Below are 16,270 nucleotides of genomic sequence, written 5' to 3' on the forward strand. Positions count from 1 at the left end.
ACCAAGTTCACATGGAAAGGAAAGAAACACCAAATAGCTAAAGCAATATTGAAGAAAAAGAACAAAGCAGAAGGCCTCTCATTCCTGATATTAAAGCATACTATACAGCCACTGTAATCAAAACAGCCCGGTACTGGTTCAATGTGAGACATATAGACCAGTGGAATAGAATTTAGAACTCAGAACTAAACCCAAACTCCTATGGACAACTGATTTATGACAAGGGGTCAAAGTCCATCTAGGGGGCAGAGACAGTCTCTTTAATAAATGGTCCTGGCAAAACTGGATATCCAACTGCAGAAAATTGAAATAGGACCTATACCTCACACCAAACACAAAATATATCCAATACATAAACGTCAAACCTAAAACCATAAAATTCCTGGAATAAAACATAGGGAGAAAACTATGGGACCTAATCTTCTGTAAAAATAGGATAATAAGAATTATAACAAATACATGAATAGAAGACAAAATAGATAAATGGAGTCTCATAAAAATTATAAACTTCTGCTCAAAAAAGACTATCAAAAAAGTAAAAAGAGAACTTACAGACAGGGAAAAAAAATTCAGAAAAGAGTCTAATCTCCAAAATTTATGGAAAATTTCAACAACTCAACAACAAAAAACAAAGAACTCAATTATAAAATGGGTAAAGGACATGAACATAACCTTCACCAAAGGAGACACGCAAGAAGCCAACAAATACATGAAAAGATGCTCACGATCATTAGCCATTAGGTACCATCAAAACTGCAATGAGGTACCATCTCACACCTACTAAAATGGCACTGATTAAAAAAAAAAAGAAAACAACAGATGTTGGCAAGGATGTGGGGAGATTGGAACTCTTATTCATTGCTAACAGGACTGTAAAATGGTACAACCACTATGGGAAGTAGTATGGTACTTAAAAAAAAAAATAGAAATAGAGCTACCTTATGATCCAGCAATCCCACCCCAAGAAATATACCCTAGAGATCTAAAACTACTGACATGACCAGATATATGCACTCCTATATTCATCGGGGCCCTGGTGGTGTAGTGGTTAAGAGGTCGGCTGCTAACCAAAATGTCAGCAGTTCAAATCCACTAGTCACTCCTTGGAAACCCTACAGGGCAGTTCTACTCCGTCCTATAGGGTCTCTATGAGTTGGAACCAACTCGATGGCATCTAGCAACAACAACAACGTATTCATTGCAGCATTATTCACAATAGAAAAACAATGGAAGCAACCAAAGTGCCCATCAATGGATGAATGCATAAGCAAATTATGGTAAATACACACAATGGAATACTACGCAACCATAAAGAACAGTGATGAGTCCATCTATGTACAGGAAGGCATATACGAACAACTAAGCATATATATACACAAGTTTATGTGTGCTGCATATATTTTCAATTATAAAATAAAGCACATAGAAAGCACAGTTATGGATACTTCTGAGACACAAACAAACACTTCACAGAACTGGTCTACTTGGTTTAAGGGCTTAGGACCATAGTCTTGTGGGGCAACTCAGTCAATTCGCATAATATAGTCCATAAGGACCATGTTCTACATCCTGGTTTGGTGAGTAGAGTTTGAAGTCTTAAAAGCTTGTGAGTGGCCATCTAAGATACAACTATGGGTCTCTACTCATCCAGAGCTACAAAGAAAGAAGGAAACCAAAGATTCAAAGAAGAAACTGGTCTATAGAACCAATAGTTTACATGAACAATGATATCACCTAGCTTAAGCCAGAAGAACTAGGTGGTGCCCGACTACCGCTACCGACCTTTCTGACCAGGGACTCAATAGATGGTCCCAGATAGAATGGGAGAAAAATATAGAACAAAACTCAAATTCGTAATAAAAGGCCAGACTTACTGGACTGGTAGAGACTAGATGAACCCCCGAGACTATTGCTCTGAGATACTCTTTAAACTTGGAACTCAAACAACTTCCAGAAGTGACCTCTCAGCTAAATGATAAATTGGCTCACAAAATAAATATTTTCACCCATGAGTACTGTGCTTCTCAAAATAATCATTTGGATGAAAACAAATGGCTAACATTTACCCTAGACCAAAGATCAAAGATGAGAAGGCAAGGGGGTACAAGGAAGCTAGATTAATGGAAACAGAACAATCAAAATGGAACTAATGAGAACGCCGATTTTGTGAAGAATATAACTAATGTCACTGAACAACATGTATACAAATTGTTAAATGAGAACCTAATTTCCTGTGTACACTTTCACCAAAAACACAAGCAAATATTAAAAACAAACACCTTTGGGGCCCCAGATTTAAGTATGAGTGGTGGTATATCAGAAACCCTGGTGGCATAGTGGTTAAGTGCTACAGTTGCTAACCAAAAGGTCGGCAGTTCGAATCCGCCAGGCCCTCCTTGGAAACTCTATGGGGCAGTTCTACTGTGTCCTATAGGGTCACTACGAGTCAGAATCGACTCGACGACAGTGGGTTTTTGGTTGGCGGTATATCAGGCTTTTATCCTCGGGTTGGCTCTGGGTGTTGACTTTTTTTCCCCTTAACCTGGGAGTCTGCCAAAACCTCAGCTCAGTTTTTCAGCTGTTTTCTTTGAATCAGCAAATGCTTTCACAGCAAAAGCTTCTAAGAGTTTTTTTTTTTTTTCCTATTTCATTCAGCTTTTTTATTTGTTCTTAGCAGCAGGGTTTATTCAAATTGTCTTGTTCGTTATTACTGAAAGAAGTTCCCCATTTAAAGTTCTGTTTTATGTCTCAAGTTTACTGATTTATCTCATGAGTAAAATGGTAATAATAATAATAGTAACAATGCCGACCCACTTTTTTCTTGTGAATATTAAGCAAGATAAAGATTGTAAACTACATTGTTCTCTTTAAGCGATACTCTATTGTTATTTATTTATTTATGCCATTGTGGCATTTGAACCCCGTTTTTCAGAAACAGACTCTGAACTGAAATGACTATAAAGTCTCCAACAAAAACCACAAAATAATACTTTCTGTTTCCTTTAATGATGTGTCCTGTTTTAGAATTCTCAAAAAGTGGGAAATGCTTTCTTAACAAAAGAATTCAATCTTAGTATCATAAATATATGAACAGGGTAGAAAGGGCTCTGAGTGACAACTGAAACATACTCTCCCCACATTAAAGGGGTAATTTTTCATTCTGTTTATGAGGATGGCTCATCTTCAATACCACGGGTACAAGAACAAATACAGTCTCTAATACAACAGAGGGAAAAAGCTTCATGATTTAAGTTTACTTTCCTTAAAAGCTAAAATAAATCCAGGGATTTCCAAAAACAGTAGAAAGATCCTAAGTTTAAAATCCTAAAACTACCTCAGAGATTAGCAGGTCCGTGAAAAGAAGCTCAATTCTGAAAACTCAAAAAATAGTTCAGTTTACACCAAGCCTGCCCAAAAGCCTACCCCAAACTAGTTGATGTACTGCCAAATTTATCAGCAGCCACATAAAGGACACTAATGCTGAGATCTACAGGAATTTTCTCCATACCAAAATATTATGATGATCTCGTATCTAAGCAACAGTGGCTTCTAAGAAGTATACAGCATGGTCCCAAGGCTAGGATTTTTCACCTGTGTCCAAGCACTTAACGTTTTATATATCCTAGATGCAGTTAGGTTGCTGGCTTTGGGTCCATTCTGATATCTGATGACATTGTTTTCACTCTGTTCCTAAATGTTGTTTCATCATTGAAACCAAGAGATTTCCGGGAAAAACAGTCTTTCCAAACCCTAAAAGATTTCATCTACAATGTGAAAAGAGGAAGATAACGATGACAAAACCAAAGGTCCGGGAGGCGGGGCCAAGATGGCGGACTAGGTGGACACTACCGCGGATCCCTCTTGCAACAAAGACTCAGAAAAACAAGTGAATCGATCACATACATAACAATCTACGAACTCTGAACAACAAACACAGACTTAGAGATGGAGAACAAACAAGTACGGGCAGACAGCGAGCATTTTCAGAACCAGGAGCCAGCGTACCAGGCAGGTGACCTTCGGAACCCGATCTGGGGCAGAGCCCAGGGGGGCAGACGGCACAGACAAGGGGCCCAGCCCTACCCCCCAAACTCATCCCGGGAGGGAGCCTGGCCAGTTGACGCGGGCGGCGTAGCAGCGCAGCCGGTGGGAGAAGCACCCGAGAGGCAGTGACTGATCTTGGAGTGGGGAGAGCAGCGTCCCAGCCGGGGAGCCGTCCCGCTGGGAGTTTGGCGGGAAGCGGGCGTGGTGCCAGTGTGGGGATCAGCTATATTTCCCTAAAGCGACCCTGGGGGGAGGCCCAGACGTTCTTGCGGGCGACGCCCACCCAGTTCACGCATGCGGGGCGGCGCACTGGAGGGAGAAGTCTCCGGGAGGAAGTGACTGGTATTGGAGCGGGGAGAGCAGCGTCCCAGCCGGGGAGCCGTCCCGCTGGGATTTTGGCAGGCGCGGGCGGGGCGTGAGCGCGGGGACCAGTTATATTTCCCTGAATTGATCCCGGGGGCGGGCCCAGCCGTTCTTGTGGGCGACGCCCACCCATTTCGCGCGAGCGGAGCAGTGCGCCGGAGGGAGAAGTCCCCGAGAGGAAGTGACTGGTCTTGGAGAGGGGAGAGCAGCATCCCAGCTGGGGAGCTGTCCCGCCAGGATTTTGGCAGGCACGGGCGGAGCGTGAACGCGGGGATCAGCTCTATATTCTGAGGTGCTACACTCCTAGCTCTCTGATCCCTGCCCCACCCTCCCCAGGCGGCTCCATTAACATCCGAATACCCTGAGCCAGAGGGAGAATTCAGATAGGGATCCGACTGCATTTTTTTTTAGCTGATTACCTGGAAAAACTAGTTTCCCAGTGATGGCTCGGAGACAGCAGTCCATAACAAACCACATAAAGAAACAGACCATGACAACCTCTCCAACCCCCCAAACAAAAGAATCAAAATCTTTCCCAAATGAAGATACAATCCTGGACTTATCAGATACAGAATATAAAAAACTAATTTACAGAATGCTTAAAGACATCACAAATGAAATTAGGCTAACTGCAGAAAAAGCCAAGGAACACACTGATAAAACTGTTGAAGAACTCAAAAAGATTATTCAAGAACATAGTGGAAAAATTAATAAGTTGCAAGAATCCATAGAGAGACAGCATGTAGAAATCCAAAAGATTAACAATAAAATTACAGAATTAGACAACACAATAGGAAGTCAGAGGAGCAGACTCGAGCAATTAGAATGTAGACTGGGACTTCTGGAGGACCAGGAAATCAACACCAACATAGCTAAAAAAAATCAGATAAAAGAAGTAAAAAAAATGAAGAAACCCTAAGAATCATGTGGGACTCTATCAAGAAGGATAACTTGTGAGTGATTGGAGTCCCAGAACAGGGAGGGGGGTCAGAAAACACAGAGAAAATAGTTGAAGAACTCCTGACAGAAAACTTCCCTGGCATCATGAAAGATGAAAGGATATCTATCCATGATGCTCATCGAACCCCATTTAAGATTGATCCAAAAAGAAAAACACCAAGACATATTATTATCAAACTTGCCAAAACCAAAGACAAACAGAAAATTTTAAAAGCAGCCAGGGAGAAAAGAAAGGTTTCCTTCAAGGGAGAATCAATAAGAATAAGTTCAGACTACTCAGCAGAAACCATGCAGGCAAGAAGGGAATGGGACGACATATACAGAGCACTGAAGGAGAAAAACTGCCAGCCAAGGATCATATATCCAGCAAAACTCTCTCTGAAATATGAAGGAGAAATTAAGATATTTACAGATAAACACAAGTTTAGAGAATTTGCAAAAACTAAACCAAGACTGCAAGAAATGCTAAAGGAGATTGTTTGGCCTGATGACCAATAATATCAGGTACCAGCACAATACAAGGTCACAAAACAGAACGTCCTGATATCAACACAACTCAAATAGGGAAAGCACAAAAAAAAACAAATTAAGATTAATTCTAAAAAATAAATAAATAAACAAAATAATACACATAACAGGGAATCATGGAAATCAATAGATAAACGATCACAATAATCAAAAAGAGGGACTAAATATAGGAGGCATTGAACTGCCAGATGGAGAGTGATACAAGGCGATATAGAACGATACAAGTTAGGTTTTTACCTAGAAAAATAGGGGTAAATAATAAGATAACCACAAAAAGGAATATCAATTCCATAACTCAAGAAAAACGTAACGACTCAACAAACATAAAGTTAAACATTATGAAAATGAGGATTTCACAATCTACTAAGAAAAACGTCTCAGCACAAAAAAGTATCTGGAAAAATGAAATGGCCAACAACTCACATGAAAAGGCATCAAAATGACAGCACTAAAAACTTATTTATCTATAATTATGCTGAATGTAAATGGACTAAATGCACCAATAAAGAGACAGAGAGTCACGGACTGGATAAAGAAACACTATCCATCTATATGCTGCCTACAAGAGACACACCTTAGACTTAGAGACACACCTTAGACTTAGAGACACAAACAAACTAAAACTCAAAGGATGGAAAAAAATATATCAAGCAAATAATAAGCAAAAAAGAAGAGGAGTAGCAATATTAATTTCTGACAAAATAGACTTTAGACTTAAATCTACCACAAAGGATAAAGAAGGACACTATATAATGATAAAAGGGACAATTGATCAGGAAGACATAACCATATTAAACATTTATGCACCCAATGACAGGGCTGCAAGATACATAAATCAAATTTTAACAGAATTGAAAAGTGAGATGGACACCTCCACATTTATAGTAGGAGACTTCAACACACCACTTTCGGAGAAGGACAGGACATCCAGTAAGAAGCTCAATAGAGACACAGAAGACCTACTTACAACAATCAACCAACTTGACCTCATTGACTTATACAGAACTCTCCACCCAACTGCTACAAAATATACTTTTTTTTCTAGTGCACATGGAACATTCTCTAGAATAGACCACATATTAGGTCATAAAACAAATCTTTGCAGAATCCAAAACATCGAAATATTACAAAGCATCTTCTCAGACCACAAGGCAATGAAGCTAGAAATCAATAACAGAAAAACTAGGGAAAAGAAATCAAATACTTGGAAACTGAACAATACCCTCCTGAAAAAAGACTGGGTTATAGAAGACATCAAGGAGGGAATAAGGAAATTCTTAGAAAGCAACGAGAATGAAAATACTTCCTATCAAAACCTCTGGGACACAGCAAAAGCAGTGCTCAGAGGCCAATTTATATCGATAAATGCACACATACAAAAAGAAGAAAGAGCCAAAAGCAGAGAACTGTCCCGACAACTTGAACAAATAGAAAGTGAGCAACAAAAGAACCCATCAGGCACCAGAAGAAAACAAATAATAAAAATTAGAGCTGAACTAAATGAATTAGAGAACAGAAAAACAATTGAAAGAATTAACAAAGCCAAAAGCTGGTTCTTTGAAAAAATCAACAAAATTGATAAACCATTGGCTAGACTGACTAAAGAAAAACAGGAAAGGAAACAAATAACCCGAATAAGGAACGAGAAGGACCACATCACAACAGAGCCAAATGAAATTAAAAGAATCATTTCAGATTACTACGAAAAATTGCACTCTAACAAATTTGCAAACCTAGAAGAAATGGATAGATTCTTAGAAAAACACTACCTACCTAAACTAACACATTCAGAAGTAGAACAACTAAATAGTCCCATAACAAAAAAAGAGATTGAAACGGTAATCAAAAAACTTTCAACAAAAAAAAGTCCTGGCCCAGACGGCTTCACTGCAGAGTTCTACCAAATCTTCAGAGAAGACTTAACACCACTACTACTGAAGGTATTTCAAAGCATAGAAAATGACGGAATACTACCCAACTCATTCTATGAAGCTACCATCTCCCTGATACCAAAACCAGGTAAAGACATTACAAAAAAAGAAAATTATAGACCTATATCCCTCATGAACATAGATGCAAAAATCCTCAACAAAATTCTAGTCAATAGAATCCAACAACACATCAAAAAAAAATTCACCCTGATCAAGTGGGATTTATACCAGGTATGCAAGGCTGGTTTAATATCAGAAAAACCATTAATGTAATCCATCACATAAATAAAACAAAAGATAAAAACCACGTGATCTTATCAATAGATGCAGAAAAGGCATTTGACAAAGTTCAACACCCATTTATGATAAAAACTCTTACCAAAATAGGAATTGAAGGAAAATTCCTCAACATAATAAAGGGCATCTATGCAAAGCCAACAGCCAATATCACTCTAAATGGAGAGAACCTGAAAGCATTTCCCTTGAGAACGGGAACCAGACAAGGATGCCCTTTATCACCACTCTTATTCAACATCGTACTTGAAGTCCTAGCCAGGGCAATTAGGCTAGACAAAGAAATAAAGTGTATCCAGATTGGCAAGGAGGAAGTAAAGCTATCACTATTTGCAGATGACATGATCGTATACATGGAAAACCCTAAGGAATCCTCTAGAAAACTACTGAAACTAATAGAAGAGTCTCAGGTTATAAAATAAACATACAAAAATCACTTGGATTCCTCTACATCAACAAAAAGAACACCGAAGAGGAAATCACCAAATCAATACCATTCACAGTAGCCCCCAAGAAGATAAAATACTTAGGAATAAATCTTACCAAGGGTGTAAAAGACCTATACAAAGAAAACTATAAAACTCTGCTACAAGAAATTCAAAAGGACATACTTAAGTGGAAAAACATACCCTGCTCATGGATAGGAAGACTTAACATAGTAAAAATGTCTATTCTACCAAAAGCCATCTATACATATAACGCACTTCCAATCCAAATACCAATGTCATATTTTAAGGAGATAGAGAAACAAATCACTAATTTCATATGGAAGGGAAAGAACCCCCAGATAAGCAAAGCATTACTGAAAAAGAAGAAGAAAGTGGGAGGCCTCACCCTACCTGATTTCAGAACCTATTATACAGCTACAGTAGTCAAAACAGCCTGGTACTGGTACAACAACAGGCACAGAGACCAATGGAACAGAATTGAGAACCCAGATATAAATCCATCCATGTATGAGCAGCTGATATTTGACAAAGGACCAGTGTCAGTCAATTGGGGAAATGATAGTCTTTTTAACAAATGGTGCTGGCATAACTGGATATCCATTTGCAAAAGAATGAAACAGGACCCATACCTCACACCATGCACAAAAACTAACTCCAAGTGGATCAAAGACCTAAACATAAAGACTAAAACGATTAAGATCATGGAAGAAAAAATAGGGACAACCCTAGGAGCCCTAATACAGGGCATAAACGGAATACAAAACATTACCAAAAATGACAAAGAGAAACCAGATAACTGGGAGCTCCTAAAAATCAAACACCTATGCTCACCTGAAGACTTCACCAAAAGAGTAAAAAGACCACCTACAGACTGGGAAAGAATATTCAGCTATGACATCTCAGACCAGCGCCTGATCTCTAAAATCTACATGATTCTGTCAAAACTCAACCACAAAAAGACAAACAACCCAATCAAGAAGTGGGCAAAGGATATGAACACACACTTCACTAAAGAAGATATTCAGGCAGCCAACAGACACATGAGAAAATGCTCCCAATCATTAGCCATTAGAGAAATGCAAATTAAAACTACGATGAGATTCCATCTCACACCAACTAGACTAGCATTAATCCAAAAAACACAAAATAATAAATGTTGGAGAGGCTGCGGAGAGATTGGAACTCTCATACACTGCTGGTGGGATTGTAAAATGGTACAACCACTTTGGAAATCCATCTGGCGTTATCTCAAACAGTTAGAAATAGAACTACCATACAACCCAGAAATCCCACTCCTTGGAATATACCCTAGAGATACAAGAGCCTTCACGCAAACAGATATATGCACACCCATGTTTATTGCAGCTCTGTTTACAATAGGAAAAAGCTGGAAGCAACCAAGATGTCCGTCAATGGATGAATGGGTAAATAAATTGTGGTATATTCACACAATGGAATACTACGCATCGATAAAGAACAGTGACGAATCTCTGAAACATTTCATAACATGGAGGAATCTGGAAGGCATTATGCTGAGCGAAATGAGTCAGAGGCAAAAGGACAAATATTGTATAAGACCACTATTATAAGATCTTGAGAAATAGAAAAAACGGAGAAGAACACATACTTTGTGGTTACGAAGGGGGGAGGGAGGGAGGGAGGGAGGGGGTTTTTTATGGATCAATCACTAGATAAGAACTGCTTTGGGTGAAGGGAAAGACAACACTCAATACAAGGAAGGTCAGCCTAATTGGACTGGACTAAAAGCAAAGAGGTTTCCGGGATAAAATGAAAGCTTCAAAGGTCAGCGGAGCAGGGACTGGGGTCTGGGGAACATGGTTTGAGGGGACTTCTAAGTCAATGGGCAAAATAATTCTATTATGAAAACATTCTGCATCCCACTTTGAAATGTGGCGCCTGGGGTCCTAAATGCCAACAAGCGGCCATCTAAGATACATCAATTGGTCTCAACCCACCTGGAGCAAAGGCAAAGGAAGAACACCAAGGTCACACGACAACTAAGAGCCCAAGAGACAGAAAGGGCCACATGAACCAGAGACCTACATTATCCTGAGACCAGAAGAACTAGTTGGTGCCCGGCCACAATCGATGTCTGCCCTGTCAGGGCGCACAACAGACAACTCCTGAGGGAGCAGGAGACCAATGGGATACAGACCCCAAATTCTCATAAAAAGACCATACTTAATGGTATGACTGCGACCGGAGGAATCCCGGAGGCAATGCTCCCCAGACCCTCTGATGGCACAGGACAGGAACCATCCCCGAAGACAACTCATCAGGCATGAAAAGGACTGGTCAGCTGGGGGGAGAGAGATGCTGATGAAGAGTGAGCCAATTAAATTAGGTGGACACTGGAGAGTGTGTTGACAACTCTTGACTGGAGGGGGGATGGGAAGATAGAGAGAGAGGGAAGACGGCAAAATTGGCATGAAACGAGAGACTGAAAGGGCTGACTCAATAGAGGGAGAGCAAGTGAGAGAAGGGAGTAAGATGTATGTAAACTTACATGTGACAGACTGATTGGAATGGTAAATGTTCACTTGAAGCTTAATAAAAATTAATTAAAAAAAAACAAAAAACCAAAGGTCCCCATCAATTTCAAGAGAAGGATCACTTGGGAGCTCACATCACGGGCAGGGTGAAGGGTTCCATGTGTGCTCTCAGTTCTCTTTACTATCTCTTTACCATCTTCCATCTGCTATCTCACTCCCTTCTAGATATTTCCATCACTCTCCTGCAGTAAATCCCAAGCTTTTAGCAACACTGTAGGGTTGACTGTAGGTAAGCTTGCGTTACAGTGGAAAAGTTTCACATATAAACTTAGTGAAAATATGTACTGATACCTAATAGTGGGCACTCAAACAGGCCTGTTGGATGATGATAATCTTATTATAATAATTTCTTCTTGTGCAAAATAAGAGAAAACCCTCATCACGTACAGAAGATAGGAAGAGACACAAACACAAAATGAATCCAATAGTCTCTATGTAACCACTGAAGGTCACTTCATCAGTCCAGCACCACTTTAAAGTAGCCAGTCTTGGTCTGATTTTCCATTGAGAGTCCTCTTCCTACAGCCAGTGCCTTTTCTCTCTGGTTTTCCTTAGCCCTCCATTTCCTATGCTTTTCTAACCATGCTGCTGGTACTGTATTCCAACGTTGCATCTCACTCTCTGGAACCTCAGGTTCCAAATTTTCCAGTCCTTCCCACCTAAACTACTGTCCTGTGTTTAGTTTTCCCGGATTCCTGCACTGTTCTGCTTTGATCTCTCCACACTGAAAGACTCTCTCTGGTTCCTATGTAAACATAAGCACTCCTCACTTTGCACAGTCCTCATATGCACAAATTTCAGTTACCACAGTTTAGTTAAATAACACCTGCCCTTAACAAAATGGTTCAATTTTCAGTTACTGTGGTATAATCAGAAACCCTGGTGGTGTAGTGGTTAAGTGCTACGGCTGCTAACCAAAGCGTCAGCAGTTCGGATCTGCCAGGCGCTCCTTGGAAACTCTATGGGGCAGTTCTACTCTGTGCTATAGGGTTGCTATGAGTCGGAATCGACTCGACGGCACTGGGTTTTGGTGGTTTGGTGGTATAATCACTGTAAGTAACAGCACAAATTTCCAATTTCACTGCTAGCTCTTTGGTCCACAGGCCACTACATAAATAACATGCATGTGATGATAAGTTACCAACTACGTCACTTCCTTCAAAGTCTGTTGTGATGGGTTACTACACATCTGTTATCAGTTCATGCACAGACAGCAAAGTACATAGCTGTGTTGCCTCCTTGTCTCTCAGTCATAAAGCAACATGACATTTTACAAAAATGAGTGATCAAAGAGGGAATTGACCAAGAAGATGAAATTACAGCAAGGAAACAAAAAGTGATAATGCTGGAAGTGAAATTCCAATAGAAAGTGAATGGAGTTACAGGAGATAAGGTTGACTGTGGGAATGTGGACACTGTTGCTGTTAGAGAAATTCTTGGTGTGTAGCCAGAGGAACTTACTAAGGGTGAACTTCTTGACATAAGAAGGATAAGTAGTTATGATAAAAAGAAAGGAGGTATCCCAGAGGAAGTCACACCAGCAAGAAACTTCACATTAAAGGAACCCCTGGTCAGCAGTTCAAATCCGCCAGGCGCTCCTTGGAAACTCTATGGGGCAGTCCTACTCTGCCCTATAGGGTCACTATGAGTCGGAATCGACTCGACGGCAGCAGGATTTTTTTGGTTTGTAGTCATTTGATGGCTATTTACATGGTAGAGATTGAGTAGCATAATCCCGAAGCTCTAATCTTTGTAGTCACTTCTTTGTTGTTGGATAAGACAGTTGTCATTCGTGGGGTTTTTATTGGCTGAGTTTCAGAAGTAGTTTGCCAGACTTTTCTTTCTAGTACATCTTAGTCTGGATACTCCCCTGAAACCCGTTCAGCATTATCACAACACGCAAGCTACCAATGACAGACAGGTGGTGTCTACACATGAGGTTCATTGGCCAGGAATCAAACCCTGTTCTCCCACACAGAAGGCAAGAATTCCACCACTGAACCACTGCCCCCTAGCCCCCAATAAATAAACTAAAAATAAAATAAAATAAAAAATCTCTGTAAAACAAAACATCAGTGAGAACCAATGAAAGAATGTAAACAGCTCCCTAGAGTTCAATGCACAGTAATTGAATATGTCCAACCGAATGAAAGAAAACCAAGAAAGTGGAAGTAGCTTCTAAAGCTAACTTTCTTCCTGCTGAGGCCGAATCTGGAGATTGGGGAGTATATTTCTGCTAAAGGATGGCTCAGGCATCCGCAGAAGACCCAGGGGTGATGATGATTTCAGCAGAGCTTAAAAGAAATGGAAGGGGTGCTTATAGGAGAGGGAAAAGTGACTTCATATGCTCATCAGAGGCCCAGCAGATTAGGAAATTTTTTAAGGAGGAGCAAAAAAGGAGACCATTGAAAAGCTTCTTGCTCAACAGCATACATTTTTTTCCACATTTTATTTATTTTGCTGCTGTTGTTGAGAATATACATAGCAAAACATACACCAGTTCAACAGTTTCTACACGTACATTTTAGTGACATTGATTACATTCTTTGAGTCACGCAGCCATTCTTACCCTCCGTTTCTGAGTTGTTTTCCTCCCCCATTAACATAAACTCAGAGCCACTGTGTCAATCCATGTCATTGAGAGCCTTCCTCTTTTTCGCTGACCCTCTACTTTACCAAGCATGATGTCCTTCTCCAGGGACTGATCCCTCTTGACAACATGTCCAAAGTATAAGAGAAGTCTTGCCATCTTTGCTTCTAAGGAGCATTCTGGCTGTACTTCTTCCAAAACAGATTTGTTCATTCATTTGGCAGTCCATGGTATATTGAATATTCTTTGCTGACACCATAATTCAAAGGCATCAATTCTTCTTCGGTCTTCCTTATTCATTGTTCAGCTTTCACATGCATATGAAAACACCATGGCTTGGGTCAGGCGCACCTTAGTCTTCAAAGTGACGTCTTTGCTTTTCAACTCTTTAAAGAGCTCTTTTGCAGCAGATTTGCCCAATGCAATGTGTGGTTTGATTTCTGGACTGCTGCTTCCATGGGTGTTGATTACGGATCCAGGTAAAATGAAATCCTTGACAGCTTCAAACTTTTCTCCATTTATCATGATATTGCTTATTGGTCCAGTTGTGAGGATTTTCATTTTCTTTAGGAGCCCTGGTGGTGCAGTGATTAAGAGCTACAGCTGCTAACCAAAAAGTCAGCAGTTCAAATCCACCACCTGCTCCTTGGAACCCTATGGGGCAGTTCTACTCTGTCCTGTAGGGTTGCTATGAGTCAGAGTGAACTCAGTGGCAACGGGGTTTTTTTTTTTTTTTTTCACTGTAATGTAGATATTCTTAATTTAGGGTTTTTAATTAACTTTTTTTTTTAATTAACTGAGGAAGAAGGAAGGGGAACTTCATGAATTCCATGAAATTGTCTGCTGACTTTTAAGTGCTAGTGCACTATTCTGTTGCAAAAATGCATAACATTTACTAGATCCTCAAAGTAGTTCATATCCCAAAAAGGATCTTCTGAAATCTATTTGCTATTGTTGGTCTGACTAATTAACCACTAGGGTAATCTGCAAACTGACTGGCCACTGCACCTTGTACATCGCAACATGCTCACATTGAAGTAACTTGCCAGAGAGGAGGAACAAGATTGGAATTTCAGGGAAGCAAAAAACCTTACTCCTCTCTTTACATTTATCATTGTTACTATAATGTTTTTCTTGTGATGTCCATAGATGTTTTTCACCAGCAAATAAATCATGTTATTTACAAAAATTCCAAAGAAATGTAGGTGTAGGCAAACATAGGCAATGACGTCAATTTAACAAGGAATCATGAGATGAATTTTGCAAAAGAACTCATCTCCCTAGCAATCTCCTTCCCACGCTGTGTGGGGTAGAAGGCAGAGAGCAGAGGGAAATTTGGCACCAGTGGTATGCTGGAACCAGCTCCCACTGGCTCATGAGAGTTGGTCTATTATGAGTATCTTTTCTCAACAACACGTTCAGTGACATAATGTCGGAAACTTGAAATGGCCGAGGTGGGAGTATTTATATAATGAAAAATAGCAAATGCTATAAATCAGCACTCTTTTTGTTGGATATCCAATCATTAAACATTTACCAATGTACCACTGATTAGTGTCTGTTATAGATTAAATCATGTACTCCTAAAATATCTGTTGAAGTCCTAACTGCTGGTGCCTGTGAACATGACCTTGTTTGGAAATAGGGTCTTTAAAGATGTTATTAGTTAAGTTAATATGAGGTCATACTAGATTAGGATATGTTCTAATTCCTTCTGAGTGGTGTCCTTATAAAAAGAGGTAAAGAGACACAGAGAGATGGACAGCAAAAGGATGGCCATGTGAAGAAGCATCTACAAACCAAGGAATGCCCAGGGCTACTAGAATCTTGGAGAGACAAGGAAGGATCTTCCCCCAGAGACGTCAGAGGTTTCCACGACACTGCTGATAATGCTGATTTGCATTTGTAGCCTACAGATCTGGGAGTCAATACGTGCTGTCCCTCTACAGCAAAGACCTGCAAAACTAAGTAAAACAGTTAGAAATACCAATTCTGGAAACCTAAGCATCAAATGAAGGAATAAAGTAGTAGCTCAAACACTGAATGGAAGAAAAAACTGATGGAAAACAGAGAACAAGGAGAGATACAGAGTTGAGGTCCCCTGCCAACTAATATGGCACATCTTGGAACACTGCCAGCAACGACCCCTGACAGGGAGCCTGAGAAGGCAACTTCATGGAGTTCCTAACAGGAGACAGAACATGGGGAAACCAGAGAAACACACTTTCCTACCTCCACACTTTTGGTAACTTGAAGCAAGAATCCGCTGATCAGGGTAGCCCCCACCGGTGGGGTCCACAATATAAGTTCCCCCCAAAGCCTGGCCCACCCCTTCCTCTACTGCTGTGTAGCTTTTTTTTCCCTCTTTCTTCTTTTTATACCTCCCTCCCACCTAGCCCCTTACACCACCTCCCCCCCTTCCCACCAGCCCCTGCCTCACCACCATGGCTAGAGAGCCACCAGCCCACTGCCACCCCAGGTCCACTCTACCCTTACCCCCCAGCTCCCACCACACCACCATTTTTATATATTATTCCT

The sequence above is a fragment of the Loxodonta africana genome, chromosome 1 (genome assembly GCF_030014295.1).
Source record: "Loxodonta africana isolate mLoxAfr1 chromosome 1, mLoxAfr1.hap2, whole genome shotgun sequence".
Classification (NCBI taxonomy): Eukaryota; Metazoa; Chordata; class Mammalia; order Proboscidea; family Elephantidae; genus Loxodonta; species Loxodonta africana.